The 16,294-nt window shown below is 34.7% G+C and overlaps 1 long non-coding RNA gene across 1 annotated transcript in view; it reads right to left on the reverse strand.

Moving 5' to 3' along the window:
• Positions 1–934: 934 nt before the first annotated feature.
• The window catches only part of LOC135205948 (uncharacterized), a 95,081-nt gene continuing 79,721 nt past the window's right edge, over positions 935–16,294 (reverse strand). Inside the window, exon 3 of the long non-coding RNA XR_010312640.1 lies at positions 935–1,037. This is a non-coding gene — a long non-coding RNA (uncharacterized LOC135205948). The remainder of the gene's footprint in view (positions 1,038–16,294) is intronic.

A 16,294-nucleotide genomic window follows, 5' to 3' on the forward strand; every position in this document is an offset into this window, starting at 1 on the left:
ATAACGCTATAAAAGTAGAAAGTTAATTTACATATATTAGGCCAATGCTTATGCACACGGTTCCTGCTGCCACTCTATGGTGAACACTTCATATCACACTTTGGAAGCCGCAGATGTTTCTTTGGGGAAATTCTTTTTTTTTCTATTAATAAACAATTACTGAACTAACATTGATCATTCACTGGGGAAATACTTTGTGCGCTTATACAGTTAATCACTGATACGTTTGAACAGATAAATAGGATGACAATAATTGGAATAAAATATACTAACTGGCAACCCCACAAGTTTCTAAAGAAGTACGATCAATTCTGAGATTTGTCGCTTCACTTCTGGAACTTACTGTACATAGTCTTTGATTTTTCACCTTTCATGTGGCTATTTACGTACATATTTGTCACGTGCTGTTTGGTGACTTATTGCTGATATATATATATATATATATATATATATATATATATATATATATATATATATATATATATATATATATATCGAACTACAAATGTCCTTTAATATCTAATTCGCTCTACCCCGGAATTAATATATTTTCATATATGTTTAACCGAGGGGGAATTTTTATTAAGCGATAATAGAATTGCTGACCGCGGTGGCGAGGTTTGCTAAGGCTTCACTGCCAGTCCTGGAATTGAGAGGTCGATGGTTTGCGCCTGTCGGTCAGCAATTCTATTATCGCTAATAAAAAAAATTCCCCCTCGGTTAAACATATATGAAATAATATTAATTCCGGGTAGAGCGAATTAGATATTAAAGGACATTTGTAGTTCGATATATGTATATGAATCACGTTAATGTGATATGACGTATATATATATATATAATATATATATATTATTATATATCATAATATATATATATGAAAACCAGTCACCTCAAAAAAAAAAAAAAGGGAGTCACCATTTCAAGAACTAACCTGCTTCAGGAGTTTCTGCTGACGAACGCCAGCGTCTTCGTCCACAGAGCCGGGAATATCTGATTCCGGGAGAGCGTTGTTTGTCCACGCTGACGACATTCTGCTGAAATAAAAGATAAAAAAGCTCGTATGAAAACACTGGAAGTCATGATGCCTCTATAAATGGCTTTGGATCAAGTTTCTATATCGTATAAATGTCTGTTGTTGATTCAGACGTAAAGGAGTTAGAAATGGAAATGTAACAAGATGCGGTTTATTGATTAGCTTTTAAGCAGAGAATATAACTCAAAGCGTCTAGAGATAACTTCGTTACGCAGAGAGAATGTAAAAGTACTCCCTTTTATTGATCATTCTGCTATTCAGAAAGACGTGAGGAAGTTAAAAACGGAGATATAATATACAAGATGTAAGTGTTATCTTTTTTTTTATGATGTTTTTACGTTGTGGAACCTGTGGTTATTCAGCAACGGGACAAACGGCTTTACGTGACTTCTGAAGCACGTCGAGAGTGAACTTTTATCACCAGAAATACACACCTCAATGGAATGCCCAAGAATCGAACTCAGGGCCACAGAGGTGGTACGCCAACACCATACCGACAAGCCACTGAGGTGCTAAATTATGTTATCTTGTGAGTGTTAAGTCAATAGTTGGCTTAACTTGAGAAGGTGAGTCAATACGTCTTGAGATGGTTCAGTCAGGTAGAAAGGATGATGAGTGCGTTCCTCTATTTCTATTTTGATTTTTTTTTTTTCTCATACACTACTCTTCAAGGGGGGAGGGGGGTAAGGTGATCCAATCTGCTGAATCGCTGAGAAACATTGGTGGAGAAAAGTTGTACAGATACCTAAAAAGAAGGCTTATTAATAATAAGTCTATATTGCTATGGCTCTTGGCTTTGCACTCTCTCTCGCGCTCTCTGCTCTCTCTTCTCTCTCTCTCTCTCTCTCTCTCTCTCTCTCTCTCCTAACCAAAGTCTCCGCCTTTTCATATAAACGAATTACAACTTCCTCGGGAAAGGAACACGTCCAATTAGCATTATGGCCCATATAACAAACGCCGCTAAACCTTCATTCCCAGATACGAGTGAGCAATCTAAGAGGGGAACACTGCCCTAACAAGGCAAAATGGCTAATCTTCTAACCTCAGAAACAAAGGGAAGCATCACTTGAATACGTCATTGCATAAAACATAAAATGTATGTATGTATGTACGTATTACATATACATTATATATATATATATATATATATATATATATATATATATATATATAATATATATATAATATAGAGAGAGAGAGAGAGAGAGAGAGAGAGAGAGAGAGACGAGAGAGAGAGCAGATTTACATACACACACATAAGTAACGAATAATTATATATATATATATTTATATCTATATATATATATATATATATATAAATATATATATATATATATATCGAACTTGATCACTTGCACAATTTAATTGTGAGTTCATACAAGAATAATAGGAATGCAATATAGAGTTTAGGCCAAAGGCCAAGCACTAGGACCTATGAGGTCTTTCAGCACTGGAAAGGAGACTGGAGAGGTTTGAAAGGTTTAACAGGAGGAGAGGGTGGATAGCAAGATAGAAGACAGATAAGATGAATGGAGTTACAATAAAAGGAATGAAAGGGGTTGCAGCTAGCGGCCGAAGGGACTAATTTCAACAGGATGGTATCTGACAGATATTTTATTCACAAAAGTGACTTGTGAACTATAATTTCTGTTACATTTATATACTTATATATATTATATATATATATATTATATATATATATGTATATATATATATATATATATATATATATATATATATATATATATATATATATATATATACTGGAAGATTGGGGCATCTAGAACGCCGTAGATTCAGCAGGAATAAAACAGCAAACAGCCATCGTAGCATTTTAGATTTATTGGCCAAATTTCGAGACTACATGTCTCATCATCAGGGCTGTAAAATACAAAGAATAAAAATTAAAAACGACTCAGTTTAAAAAAATCACAAAGTCTAAAAACAAGAAACTTGAATTTAAAACAAACAAAAATAAGCTAAAACATTATTAAAAAACATTGAAACCTAATACTGAGAAAAAAAAAAATAATAAAATTATATATATAAAAGTTATGGTGTTAAAATGTATTGTACCTTACTCTATCTGATGCCAAGAACGAGTGACATTCTCAGTTTTTTCAGGGAGGACGACGTCAACTTAGGCGATATATAAGACCGTGGAAGAGTTCTGACTGTTTAGGGAAGGAACAAGCTGTTTAATAGTTAATGATTCCAGGATGGAGAGAGTGGTCATTGGGTGCTTGGGCGATAACATTAAAGTCTTCATAAGTGAATGATGTCTTGCATTTCTTACAGTGGTCTCTTATATTAGAAAATTCTTTAGTTTTTAATTGACATCCAGTTCGATGACTAACTCCAAGATGAGAATCAGCTCTGACTTTGAGCAATCTCTTAGTGGCTCCGATATATTTCCCAACTTTACATTTTGGGCAAGTGAAACAATAAACCACTAGAGATCGCATCAAGGCAGGAAGCCTATCCTTATGGTGAAATAATGACCCAATTGTCTTAGGATTTTTTGAACATAATCTGATGTCTATAGCTGGAAATGTACTGCGAATTGAGTCTTGTAGTGTTTGTTTGAATTTCTCCGAATGTACAAAAGGAATGGAGGCATACATGAGCAATTTAGGGACACTAGGTATGGACAGACGGGGTTGAAATATATTATTCAAGAAAATATTTACATACTTGTTGAATAAGAAGGATGGATACGAATTATTTTTGAAAAATTGTAGTAAAAACAGAATTTCCTCGTGAAAGTTGTGCCAGGTAGAGGATAACATGTAGGCACGGTGCAACAGCGTGAAAATACTATTTAATTTAAAACTGAAAGAGCAAACAAACACTACAAGACTCAATTCGCAGTACATTTCCAGCTATAGACATCAGATTATGTTCAAAAAATCCTAAGACAATTGGGTCATTATTTCACCATAAGGATAGGCTTCCTGCCTTGATGCGATCTCTAGTGGTTTATTGTTTCACTTGCCCAAAATGTAAAGTTGGGAAATATATCGGAGCCACTAAGAGATTGCTCAAAGTCAGAGCTGATTCTCATCTTGGAGTTAGTCATCGAACTGGATGTCAATTAAAAACTAAAGAATTTTCTAATATAAGAGACCACTGTAAGAAATGCAAGACATCATTCACTTATGAAGACTTTAATGTTATCGCCCAAGCACCCAATGACCACTCTCTCTCCATCCTGGAATCATTAACTATTAAACAGCTTGTTCCTTCCCTAAACAGTCAGAACTCTTCCACGGTCTTATATATCGCCTAAGTTGACGTCGTCCTCCTGAAAAACTGAGAATGTCACTCAGTTCTTGGCTCAGATAGAGTAAGGTACAATACATTTTAACACCATAACTTTTTATATATATAATTTTATTATTTTTTTTTTTCTCAGTATTAGGTTTTCAATGTTTTTTAATAATGTTTTAGCTTATTTTTGTTTGTTTTAAATTCAAGTTTCTTGTTTTTAGACTTTGTGATTTTTTTAAACTGAGTCGTTTTTAATTTTTATTTTCTTTGTATTTTATCAGCCCTGATGATGAGACATGTAGTCTCGAAAATTGGCCAATAAATCTAAAATGCTACGATGGCTGTTTGCTGTTTTATTCCTGCTATATATATATATATATATATATATATATATATATATGTATATATGTATATATGCATACATATATGTCAAACGTCACCTTAGCGATTCGAATCCCACAGATGACGAAGCCCTTATCAGTTATAACTTCCCCCTTGGGTGTGTAAGTTATTCCCGAGATGTAGTGAACTGGATGTTAAACGATATTTGTGGATTAATGTCTGTGAATATGAAAAAGTTACGGTGTATGTAACAAAAATTCATGCATACATATACCTGGATGCAGGTATTTCCTCCCATTAAATCATAGCAAGAAAACAACATATACCAAACGCAACGAGAGAGAGAGAGAGAGAGAGAGAGAGAGAGAGAGAGAGAGGAGAGAGAGATTATACCATTTTCAGTAAATCGAAATGAATCGCGAAATGTCTGTGACCTACAGAACATGAAAGGTCATAAATTAATTAGAAAATGAGGACCTAGGGAACCCAGAGAGAGAGAGAGAGAGAGAGAGAGAGAGAGAGGAGAGAGAGAGAGGTGGGTGGAAGGGCGGGGGGTGTTAACAGAATCGCAATATAATTGGGATCTGAAGGGAATGGAATTAAGTCATAAATTAATTGGAAAACGAGAAGAGAAGAGAGAGAGTGGCCGACACACAGGTGGCTGGCTGAATTCAGGAGAGGCATTGATTACAGAGAAGTGTTTGCACACGAGAATGATTTGCATCATGAAAGAGGGAGGGAAGCTGCTCCTGAATAGCTTCCGCTCCCAGCTGGCTGGAGGACGGCTCTCTCACTGGCTCGCTGGCTCGCTGGATCGCACACCCAATGGAATGGTATTTTCAGTCAATAGCCAAGGTATTTTCGGCCAAAAAGCCAAATAATTTTTTGTCAAAACCACGCAACATTTCCGATAAAAACGTTTAGGCCTTTTTTGTCAAATAGCCAAATTATTTCTGGTCAAAAAGGAAAAATATTTTTTTTCTTTTCAAAGTCAGAATTTTTTGTCAAAAAGCTAAAAGTTTTTTCCTGTCAACAGGCCAGAGAATTTTTTTGTCAAACAATCAAAGCATTTCCGGTCAAAAGCCAAAGTATTTTTGTCAAAAGGCTAACGTATTTTTTGTTAAATAGGCAAAGTATTTCTAGCAAAAAATCCGGGGCATTTTTCTGTCAAAAAGCCTAATATTTTAGGTAAAGTAGCCGACGCAATTTTTGTCAAAAGTCAAAGTATTTTTGTGAAAACCCCGGTTTTTGTACGTCAAAAAGGCAAGGCATCATCCGTTTTAAATCTACTAAATTCGACAAAAATATATTTTAGGCTTGGGTGTGCTCAGGACAAAAAAGTTGCGAGGTAAAAATTGATTTTGGCTCAAAAATAATTTTAAAAACAAAAACAATACGATTCTACGTATAACAAAATCGGTGGAAATTTCAAAGCAATGTAAATAAAATAACACAAGAACCACAATAGTAATCAAAATTACAATAATTTAATGAGAACCGGAAAAGCGCTGACGAAGGAGCCAGCAGAATGACAAAAATGAGTCCTGCTTCTTGGTGTCCCATACGTAAAATACGTAATTACAACCTCTGTGACATGAATGGGTGAAAGGGATGAATAATGTTGAAGCAGGATGAAAATGTATGACATCAATTATTCATCTCGAAGGGAGGGAGGCGGACGACTAGACTATTTTGAAGAAGGAATAACCCAATCTACTTCCTTACGTTTTAAAATTCAGCTAAATAGCTGCCTTTCGTTCACGTCACCTTAAAGCTGCGTGGAATGGGATATAAAATAGACAAAAAAGGTTTGAAAGATGTAACAGGAGTAACATCTCGGAGTTACACTAATGAAACAATTATTAGGACAGGTTGAAAAGTAAGATGGAAGAAAAAAAAGTTGAACGGGGGTTTTGACTGTATGGTGTTTTTACGTTGCATGAAACCAATGGTTATTCAGCAAAGGGACCATCGGCTTTATGACTTCCGAACCACGTCGAGAGTGAATTTCTATCACCAGAAATACAAGTCTCTAAACCCTAAGTGGAATGCCCGAGAATCGACCTCGCAGCCACCGAGGTGGCAGGCCAGGACCATACCGATCACGCCATTGAGGCGCTATGGACGGGAAAGGAATGCAAGGGTTGCTGCTAGGGGCCGAAGGGGTGCACCAAAGAACATTGAGTAATGCCTACAGTGCACCACGTGAGGTGCACTGATGCCACTACCCCCCTCAACCCCCCACACGACCATATGATCTGAAACGACCTGCATATAACATATTTACCTTAATTTGCAAAGTAGCCTTCCGAAAAACTAAATTCTTAATTGCATCAACAGTAAATTATATGTAATCAGTCATTATGGATGACCGTATATTATCTATAATGTCACTATAATTAAGGTAATGATGGACCACCAACAGCAGCTCATTATAACCTATATGAAGTGTTGCTCTCGGTAATTTGAAAATCTCTCTCTCTCTCTTTCTCTCTCTCTCGTTAATAGCTTCCCATACATTATGTCTCCTTTTCTTCCTTAACTTTTTTAATCTTTTATCACGTTCTTTAATCTCTCTCTCTCTCTCTCTCTCTCTCTCTCTCTCTCTGAACATTTACACTAACAATGGATATCTAAGACATAACCTTAACACTACCATCAACAACAAGAGAAGAGTCCATAAGGAAAATCTAAATGGATATCATCAGAAGATATTAATCAATAATTCCGCAATGCAAACCAAATCATTCAAAATACAAAAGTAAAAAGTTCAGCATATTTCGCAATGAAACCCTAAGGGAGGCTCGTATCTTCGTAAGACTGCCTTAATCCAGAGAGAGAGAGAGAGAGAGAGAGAGAGAGAGAGAGAGAGAGAGAGAGAGAGAGGCAACATTCATCATCATTTTTTGCGGCCGATGTTTACACAGAAGTAATATCGGGCAGAATTTTGTACTCGATCCCACTTGCAATAAGACGGAATTTCTTATCGCCCTGAGAGAGAGAGAGAGAGAGAGAGAGAGAGAGAGAGAGAGAGAGAGAGAGAGAGAGAGAGAGAGAGAGAGAGAGAGAGAGAGTCAACATTTGCATGCGGAGTTCAAATATTGGAGGTTATTGTCGTTCTGTGTTGGCCCAGAACGTGATAGGTTAATTGGCTATGATTATTTCACCCAAGAGCGTATGAAGAGCTCTCGGCATTTTCTTCTACCGAAACGTGACCTTGTGACTTGGTTCTTCCCAGAGCATGAAAGGATTATTAAGAGAATGCTCTATTTGCTCTTTTCTGCTTACATATGCGATTGATATTCTCTTATCTTAATATTTACTCTCGTCAAGGTTTGATACAGTCAGGGGAACTACTGAACATAGGTAATAGGCAATTCTTTTGAGACTAAGAGGCGTTTAACATATGCAATCTTTCGTAGAAAAAAAAAACAAAAAATAAATAAATAATCATGACCACGCGCATGCGCCTGGAACGCCTCGAACGTCAGACATAAAGCAAATGCAAGAACTAACACCCAGCACATTTATATGGCAAATTAAAAAGAGTTTTCAGGTTCATTTTTTCAGTGAGATTTTCTTTAGCCGATTTAATCCACCCCTTTCATTTTTGTTCTATATACCGACACGAAAAAAAAGATACCTTCATTTTGAGGCCAGTTCGTAGTTTAATGTCTTTTTGCAGTAGTCTCTCCGAAATTAATATATGAAATACATCTGAAAAATTCCGTGAAAATTCGAAATAAATAAAAAGATAAACAAAAAGAAAATATACAAACAAAACGCTTTGGAACTAAGCGAAAACCACAAGAAAAAGATTACAAAGGACCAAAACAAAACGAATGATAAAATGGGGGAAGTTAAAAATGTTTGAAGACAGAACAAAAATATTAACAAAAAACGAAAATAAAATGAAAATTTAGTGCATATTGGTGCCACTAAAATGCGAACAATAATCAAGTAAATTATTCCAACAGGAATGAAAGAAGCATGGCAATAGGTAGATAAAAGGGTACACACACACACACACACGTTTATGTGTGTGTAATATAGATGCAATATAAACTAGAAATCAAAGACAAACCAAAAGTTTGTGCAGATTGAGACAATTATTATTATTATTATTATTATTATTATTATTATTATTATTATTATTATTATTATTATTATTATTATTATTATTATTATTATTATTATTATTATTATCAGAAGATGAACCCTATTCATAGGGAACAAGCCCACAGGGGATATTGAATTGAAATTCTAGCCACCAAAGAACACGGTGTTGATTTGAAAGAAGTAACAGAAGGAAGAAGGAAACAAGAGGGAAGAGATCAGTTATTACAAAAAACGAGATGAATATTATGAAAGTCATCGTAAGAATCTACCGAAAGTCATCCTAAGAATCTACCTTAAATTATGCAGATATACAATTTGAAAAAATACAAATTGAAAGATATAAAAACGTAAGGAATAAAGACGAACATCTGCTAATATGAACCTTGTCGCGTTACCGATGATGTGAAAACGTTAAATCAGTCCATCAGTATTAAAACGTTTATTTAATCAGTAAATAATTATTCCTTCTACATCATTCAATTTATCATCGCTCTGCGCGTGTGTGCGTTTGTGTGTACATCATGCAGTTTACTATCTCTCTTCTCTCTCTCTCTCATCTTCTCGTCTCCTCTCTCTTCTCTGGCTCTCGCTCTCTCTCTGTACACTGGGGCTCAAATCTCATGCGACATGATTCTTTTTGTATCGTCCAGATTCTCAGACTCAACGTGACGTTGCCAAGTAGTGTTAAACTTTTTTTTTTTTTCTAATGTCATACATGTCGACAATTTTGCGAATTCACAGCTAGATCTGTTTTCCTTTTGGTTATATAAATATGATCCCTTTTATGCATTGGTATGATTCGTAATCTGTGTGATTTAATTTTTTTTTTTTTTTTTTTTTTTTTTACGTTGCTTAGTTTAAAGTGCGGTGTGATAAGGTTAGCGGTGCCATCAATGAAAGCACACTTAACATGCTCCTCGGATTGGTCAACATAACTACGTCTGCAGCATTGTAACAGTAGACCTAATAAGCTCAACAGTCATAACAACATTTTCAAAGTAGTAATATGGATTACAACCAATTATCTTTGAATGTTAAGGTTTATGCTGTGTTTAAGCTGCCTGTATGTTACAAAATGTTTCATGGGCCTAAAGAAATAATCTAAGCCTTCTGAGATGTAATCTGTTACTAATGAATTTATTGGTAGAGATTACCTGTTCTTTGAGGAATACGATAGGAATATGAATTACAACCAGTTTTCTTTGAATGTTATAGTTTTAGGCTATGTTTACGCTGCCTGTATGTTGCAAAATGATTTGTAGGCCTAAAAAATATTCTAGGCCTGAAATGTAATCTGTTACTGTTTTTATTTGTAAAGATTACTTGTTCTTTCAGGAGTAAAAGATGATGATGATTTTGATTATATGGAGAAGATGGCTATTAATCGAAATGTAAGTATTAATATCAAGGCGTATGGAACAGTTGTTTTTTAACTGGTTTAAAATATAATTTTCTTAAAAGTCCTTCAGCTCGCTTTTGTTGTGTAATTTATTCTTTCATAAGGTAACTTGAAGTGCAAGAATGTTTAGATAGCCTCATTTTCTTTCTAGCCAGAAATTGTTAATAGAGAGATGTGACTGTTAAGTGTAAAGTAAAGAAATCTAACACCTAGGCCTAAGAATAATATCTTTACAAAACAATTGCACGTGCGAATATTTGCTATATGCCATCATTTTTGAAATATTTAAGAATTATAACAAATAATTATGTATGAAAATCCAAGTATTCCTCTAACACATATAAAGTGTTTTCAAGATAATTTCATTGTCGCTACTCAGTGTAGACCTACTTATGTTACACCGGGTGGTGGTTGTTGCACCGACACTAACGATACGTCACACACGCTCCCCTCACACGTTGATGTCGGTGGGCACATTCTACTTTTGTATATACATATTTACATTTTTTTTCAGCATTGAGGTGTAAAAGTAATCAAATAGGACTATTTCAAATTTTATTCTTGCTTTGGAAGCATTATTAATGTTATGACAATGTTTTTCGTTTTTTTTATTTAACATTTGAACTGATGATTGATGACGACTTTATTTTGGTCAAATGCTTCAGCGATGTGTGAACGGAAATTTTGAAAATGTTTTGAAAGTTATTTTTGAAATTTGGCTACACGTGACATTTTCTTACAGTTTTGAAATATATGACAGATTTCACTCTTATGAAACATATTATGGCCTTATTGTATGCAATAATCGTGCTTCCGCATTGAAATAATAGATAAATATGGAGCATGATAGGTTGCCAGTTAGTGAATTTTGAACGAAATCCTATGGAATCATGTCGCATGAGATTTGAGCATCACTGTACGTCATGAAACTCTCTCTCTCTCTCTCTCTCTCTCTCTCTCTTTCTACATCATGCAATTACTACCACTCTCTGTCTCTGTCTCTCTGTATATAATGCAATTTATTATCTCTCTCTGTGTCCATCATGCAATTCTCTCTCTCTCTTCATCTCTTTTTTTCTCTCTCTTTTTTCCCCCTCCTTCTTTCCCTTCCTTTTTCTCTCTCTCTCTCTCTCTCTCTCTTTGTACATGAAATTTACTAGCGCTCTCTCTCTCTCTCTCTCTGTACATCATGCAGTTTATTAACCCCCCCCCCCCTTCTCTCTCTCTCTCTCTCTCTCTCTCTCTCTCTCTCTCTCTCTCTCTCTCAGTATATCATGCAATCTTTATCTCCCTCCCTCTCTCTGCACAACATGCAATTCTCTCTCTCTCTCTCTCTCTCTCTCTCTCTCTCTCTCTCTCTCTCTCTCTCTCTCTCTCTCTCTGTTTTTGGCTATATCTATTCTGCTCGTATCTGACTCGATTTCCTTAATCAAACCCTTGTCAATAGTTTCGTAACATTTGAAGAGACCGCACCCTATACTTCAGCACCCTGACTGGGTTTCAGGGGTCCTAATGATCGAATATTTGGGGAGGTTGAAGAGCACTGCAGGGGCTCTCGCAGACCACACTTCCCAACTAACTGAAATTCCAGTGCAAATTAATGTGATTAAAACACCCCCGTTATTTTTCCTATATAAATATTCTGCCTCTATAAAAAAAAAATGTTTACTCTCTCTCTCTCTCTCTCTCTCTCTAATGGAATGGAATGGAATGTGAAATTTAGGCCAAAGGCTAAGCGCTGGAACCTGTGAGATCATTCAGCGGTGGAAGGGAAATTGACAGTAAAAAGATTTGAAAGCCTTAACTGGTGGAGAACCTCGCGGATGCACTATGAAACGATTGCTAAGAGAAACAAAAGAAAGAAAATATGAACGGAGGTACAATAAAAGAAGTGAAAGGGGTTGCAGCTAGGGGAAGGCGATATCCCCCAATGGGATCTCTTTCTCTCTTTAAAACTACAATGGAAAGTAATCATTTTAATGATAATTTTAACTCTCCTAAATAAACATCAAGGCTCTATTAAAAAACGGTATTGATACGGTATGTGAATAAGCACACTTATCAAAATTATATCAAATAAACGTATAAAAGGATACCAACATTCTCAGTTACTGCACGGACAAAAACGATTTCGATATTATTTTTCCAATGGGAATTTTGAATAATTCTTATGAAAATATGGCATTTGTTTCTTCATGGCAGGATTGAACTCTGCTCTCCAGCTGTTGAGGCAAAGACAAACCACTAAACTACACAGGTCTTGTGTGTATGTATGTACTATGTATGTATGTATATATATATATATATATATATATATATATATATATATGCATATACCATATATTTATAATATATATATATATGTATATGTACTCACACATATGTATACACTGTTTGTGTGTGTGTGTGTGTGTGTGTGTGTGCACGGATCAGAAATAAACCTAACGCGCCAAAAGCCAAATATGTAGCAACTAAATCCATCCCCCCCCCAAAAAAAAAAAAAAAATTATCCATGGGAAAAGTGTGGGCCAGAGAAAGGATCAGTCAGCTTAAATTGGGAGTTTAACTCAATCACGACGTTAAAGCTTTGAAATTATAGCACTCCGCTGAGAGAGATTATATTCCCCTGTCTCTCCCCTCCCTCCCTCCCCAAGCCCCCTCTCCCACAACGCACCAACACCCCCCCCCCTCTCCGGCCCCACACCAAGCCAATCACGCCTCGAAACTATTACATTAAGGGAGATATTCCACTGACAGGATAAATCAGCCGATAGACATTTGTTCCGCAAATAGGTTTCATATTAGATTTCAGAAATTGTGTGATATATAACAAGCTAACTGTATTTTTTTCCCCTTTACGATTTCCAAGACGTATTCACTTCATCAACCTTTATTATTATTATTTTCATTATCATTATCATCATTCAGATGATGAACCCTATCCATATGGAACAAGCCCACAACAGAGACCATTGATCTGAAATTGAAGATTCCAAAGAATATGGTGTTCATTAGAAAGAAGTAACAGAAGATGATGGGAGGTACAGAAAGAGGAGACCGGTTAGAAAAACAGATAAATTAACAAATTAATAAATAAATGAATATGTGAGTAAATTATTAAAATAGAAGGAGAATTGTATGTGATCCTTTTTCATTCTAGACAAGATAAAAATGATGCCAACCTCGCAATCTACTAATTAGCCTATATTAAAAAAAAAAAAAACCAACGTTCACGGAGGGTCAATCTGCTTGTTACAATGGTATCTCAATTCCCTACTTGTGAAATCATACCTTTTTAGTTTTCTGTAAATGAAAATTATTGACATGGCTATTTGTCTGTCCGTCCGCACTATTTCTGTCCGCCTGCAGATCTGAAAAACTACTAAAGCTTGAGGGCTGGAAATTGGTAAGATGATCATCCACCCTCCCATCATCAAACATCCCAAATTGCAGCCCTCTAGCCTCAGTAGTTTTTATTTTCTCTGAGGTTAAAGCTAGCCATAATCGTGAGTCTGGCAACGATATAGGACAGACCATCACAGGGCCGTGGTTGAAATTTCATGGGCAGAAGCTCTTACAGCATTATACCGAGATCACCGAAATATAAGTCTGTTTTCGTTAGCTTTGATTAAACGCATATACGCAATATACAGAAAGCTCGAGTGCGCCGAAGAAAATTCGGCACATTTTTTTACTTACTTTTATTTATGTAAGATTTCTGTACCGATTCCCATTATTATAAATCAACCAGTCAGTGTCTATAGTACGTCAGTCAGTTAATCACTTAATGACTGTCGGAAATCCACTGCAAAATTTATCACCTGGTAAATAACGTTCGCTGGCAATCTACCTGTCAAATGTAACGTATGAAAGTATAATCAGCAGAGAATTCCAAGACTAGGAAATAAATCGATCAGTGAAATTTGTCAGGAACTTAAAAAATTCCATTAACCCCATTATAACGTTTCTGAAATAAAAATGTAATTTATCTGACAATATAAAGAAAAATATAAAGTATAAACAAATCCTTCAGGCCAGCCCTGTGAGAGTTGATAACAGCTAAGTAGTCGAGTAAAAATATTTTAATAATAGCCAATAGATCAGTGAAATTTTGTCAGGAACTTAAACATTTGCAGTACTCCAATTACAAAGTTTTTGAAAAATTTGTAATTTTATTGACAAAATATAAAACAAAAATATAAGTCAAAACAATTCCTACGGGCCACTCCTCTGGGAGTTGATAATCAGCTCAGTAGTCGGGTAAAACTATTTTAATATAATAATAATAATAATAATAATAATAATAATAATAATAATAATAATAATAATAATAATAATAATAATAATAATAATAATAATAATAATAATAATAATAATAATAATAATAATATATGGACCGAGGTGGGCCAATAAGAAAAAAAATTTGTTTGGGAAACTATTAATAAGACCAGAGTTTGGTAACCCCTAGCCTAAAGACTCTAGATTCACATAAACTACCTTTGTCATAATAACATAAGGGGAACCAATTTCATATTAAGATCGAAAAAACAAGAGGGAGATTGTAATTAGAGCATAAAACTTAGGCCAAAGGTCAAGCACTGGGAGCGATGAGGACATTCAGCCCGGAAAGGGAAATTGAGAGCTGAAAAGTTTGAAATGTGTTTCAGGAGGAAAACCTCACAGTTGCTCTATGAGTCAATTGTTAGGAGAGGCTTGAGGAAAGTAAGATGAAAGAAAGGGAATATGAACGGAGGTACTGGAAAAGGAATGAAAGGGGTTGCAGCGAGGGACCGAAGGGACGCTGCAAAGAACCTTCTGTAATGCCTAGAGTGAACCGCGTGAGGTGGACTGATGGCAGTACCTCCCTATGGGGTAGAGGGAGTTTGGGACAAGACAAAAAAAATGAAAGCCAAAATGTCTAAACTTTGAACAAATTAATTTAAATGACGAAACGACGACCATCACCTTTAGGGAGAAAGCTTCAAGTCTCCTGCGGAGTTCGGTTAGCTGCTCTCTGCACAACAACGACAAAAGCCTTAGAAATATCAATAACAATAACAATATTGCTAAATGTTCCGGAAAGACAAATAAATCGAGACCATGCGAATACAATATTTGACAACCGAGGCGTCTCAAGTCGGGATATATATATATATATATATATATATATATATATATATATATATATATATATATATATATATATATATATATATATATATATCTATATTATATGTATATACATATATATATATATATATATATATATATGTGTGCGTGTGTGTGTGTGTGTGTGTGTGTGTGTGTGGTGTGTGTGTATGTAATGTATTACATAAAATACATAAGTACGTATATATGTATATATATATTTTTTTTTACATATGTTATATAATATATACATATATATATATATATAAATATATATATCTATATATATATATATATATTAATATATATTATTTAATATATTAAATATATATTGTATGTTTGTATGTATGTTATGTATGTAGTATGTATGTATGGATGTTTATATCGACATGTATAATATCAGTCATGCGTTGAACTTCCAAAACATAAAAATTTCAAAACACAACGAGAAATATTACATGCTAGAATAAAGACACACACAAGGATATAAAGTTCATATACATATACATATACATATATATATATATATATATATATATATATGTAGGTATATAATATATATATATATATATATATATATATATATATATATATATATATATATAATATTCATAGATTTATTTGTCACTTAATCAACTTCATATGGAAAGTGAGTGAATGACATTAATCTGATTGAATATTATCCTATAAGTGAAAAAGGAATGTCATGGACACAATAAAAAAAAATATAATGGAAGCATGGGATTTGTATTTAATAATAAAAAGCTCCAAAAACTTCAAAGGGAAGCTCAGACAAATCTATGAAACGTAAAAAAAAAAGTTTAAACGTCCTACACTGGTTAAGAAGAAAAAAAAAATAGGCCTCGATAAAAATAGGCTTTCATAATTCAGTACATCAAACGCACTACTGTGGAGTCATCCCCTTCATAACTTCGAGATTATTGGCATTCCTCGGCTCCCATTCATAAAGGAGAGAGAGA

This window comes from Macrobrachium nipponense, chromosome 29 (assembly GCF_015104395.2).
Source record: "Macrobrachium nipponense isolate FS-2020 chromosome 29, ASM1510439v2, whole genome shotgun sequence".
Lineage (NCBI taxonomy): Eukaryota > Metazoa > Arthropoda > Malacostraca > Decapoda > Palaemonidae > Macrobrachium > Macrobrachium nipponense.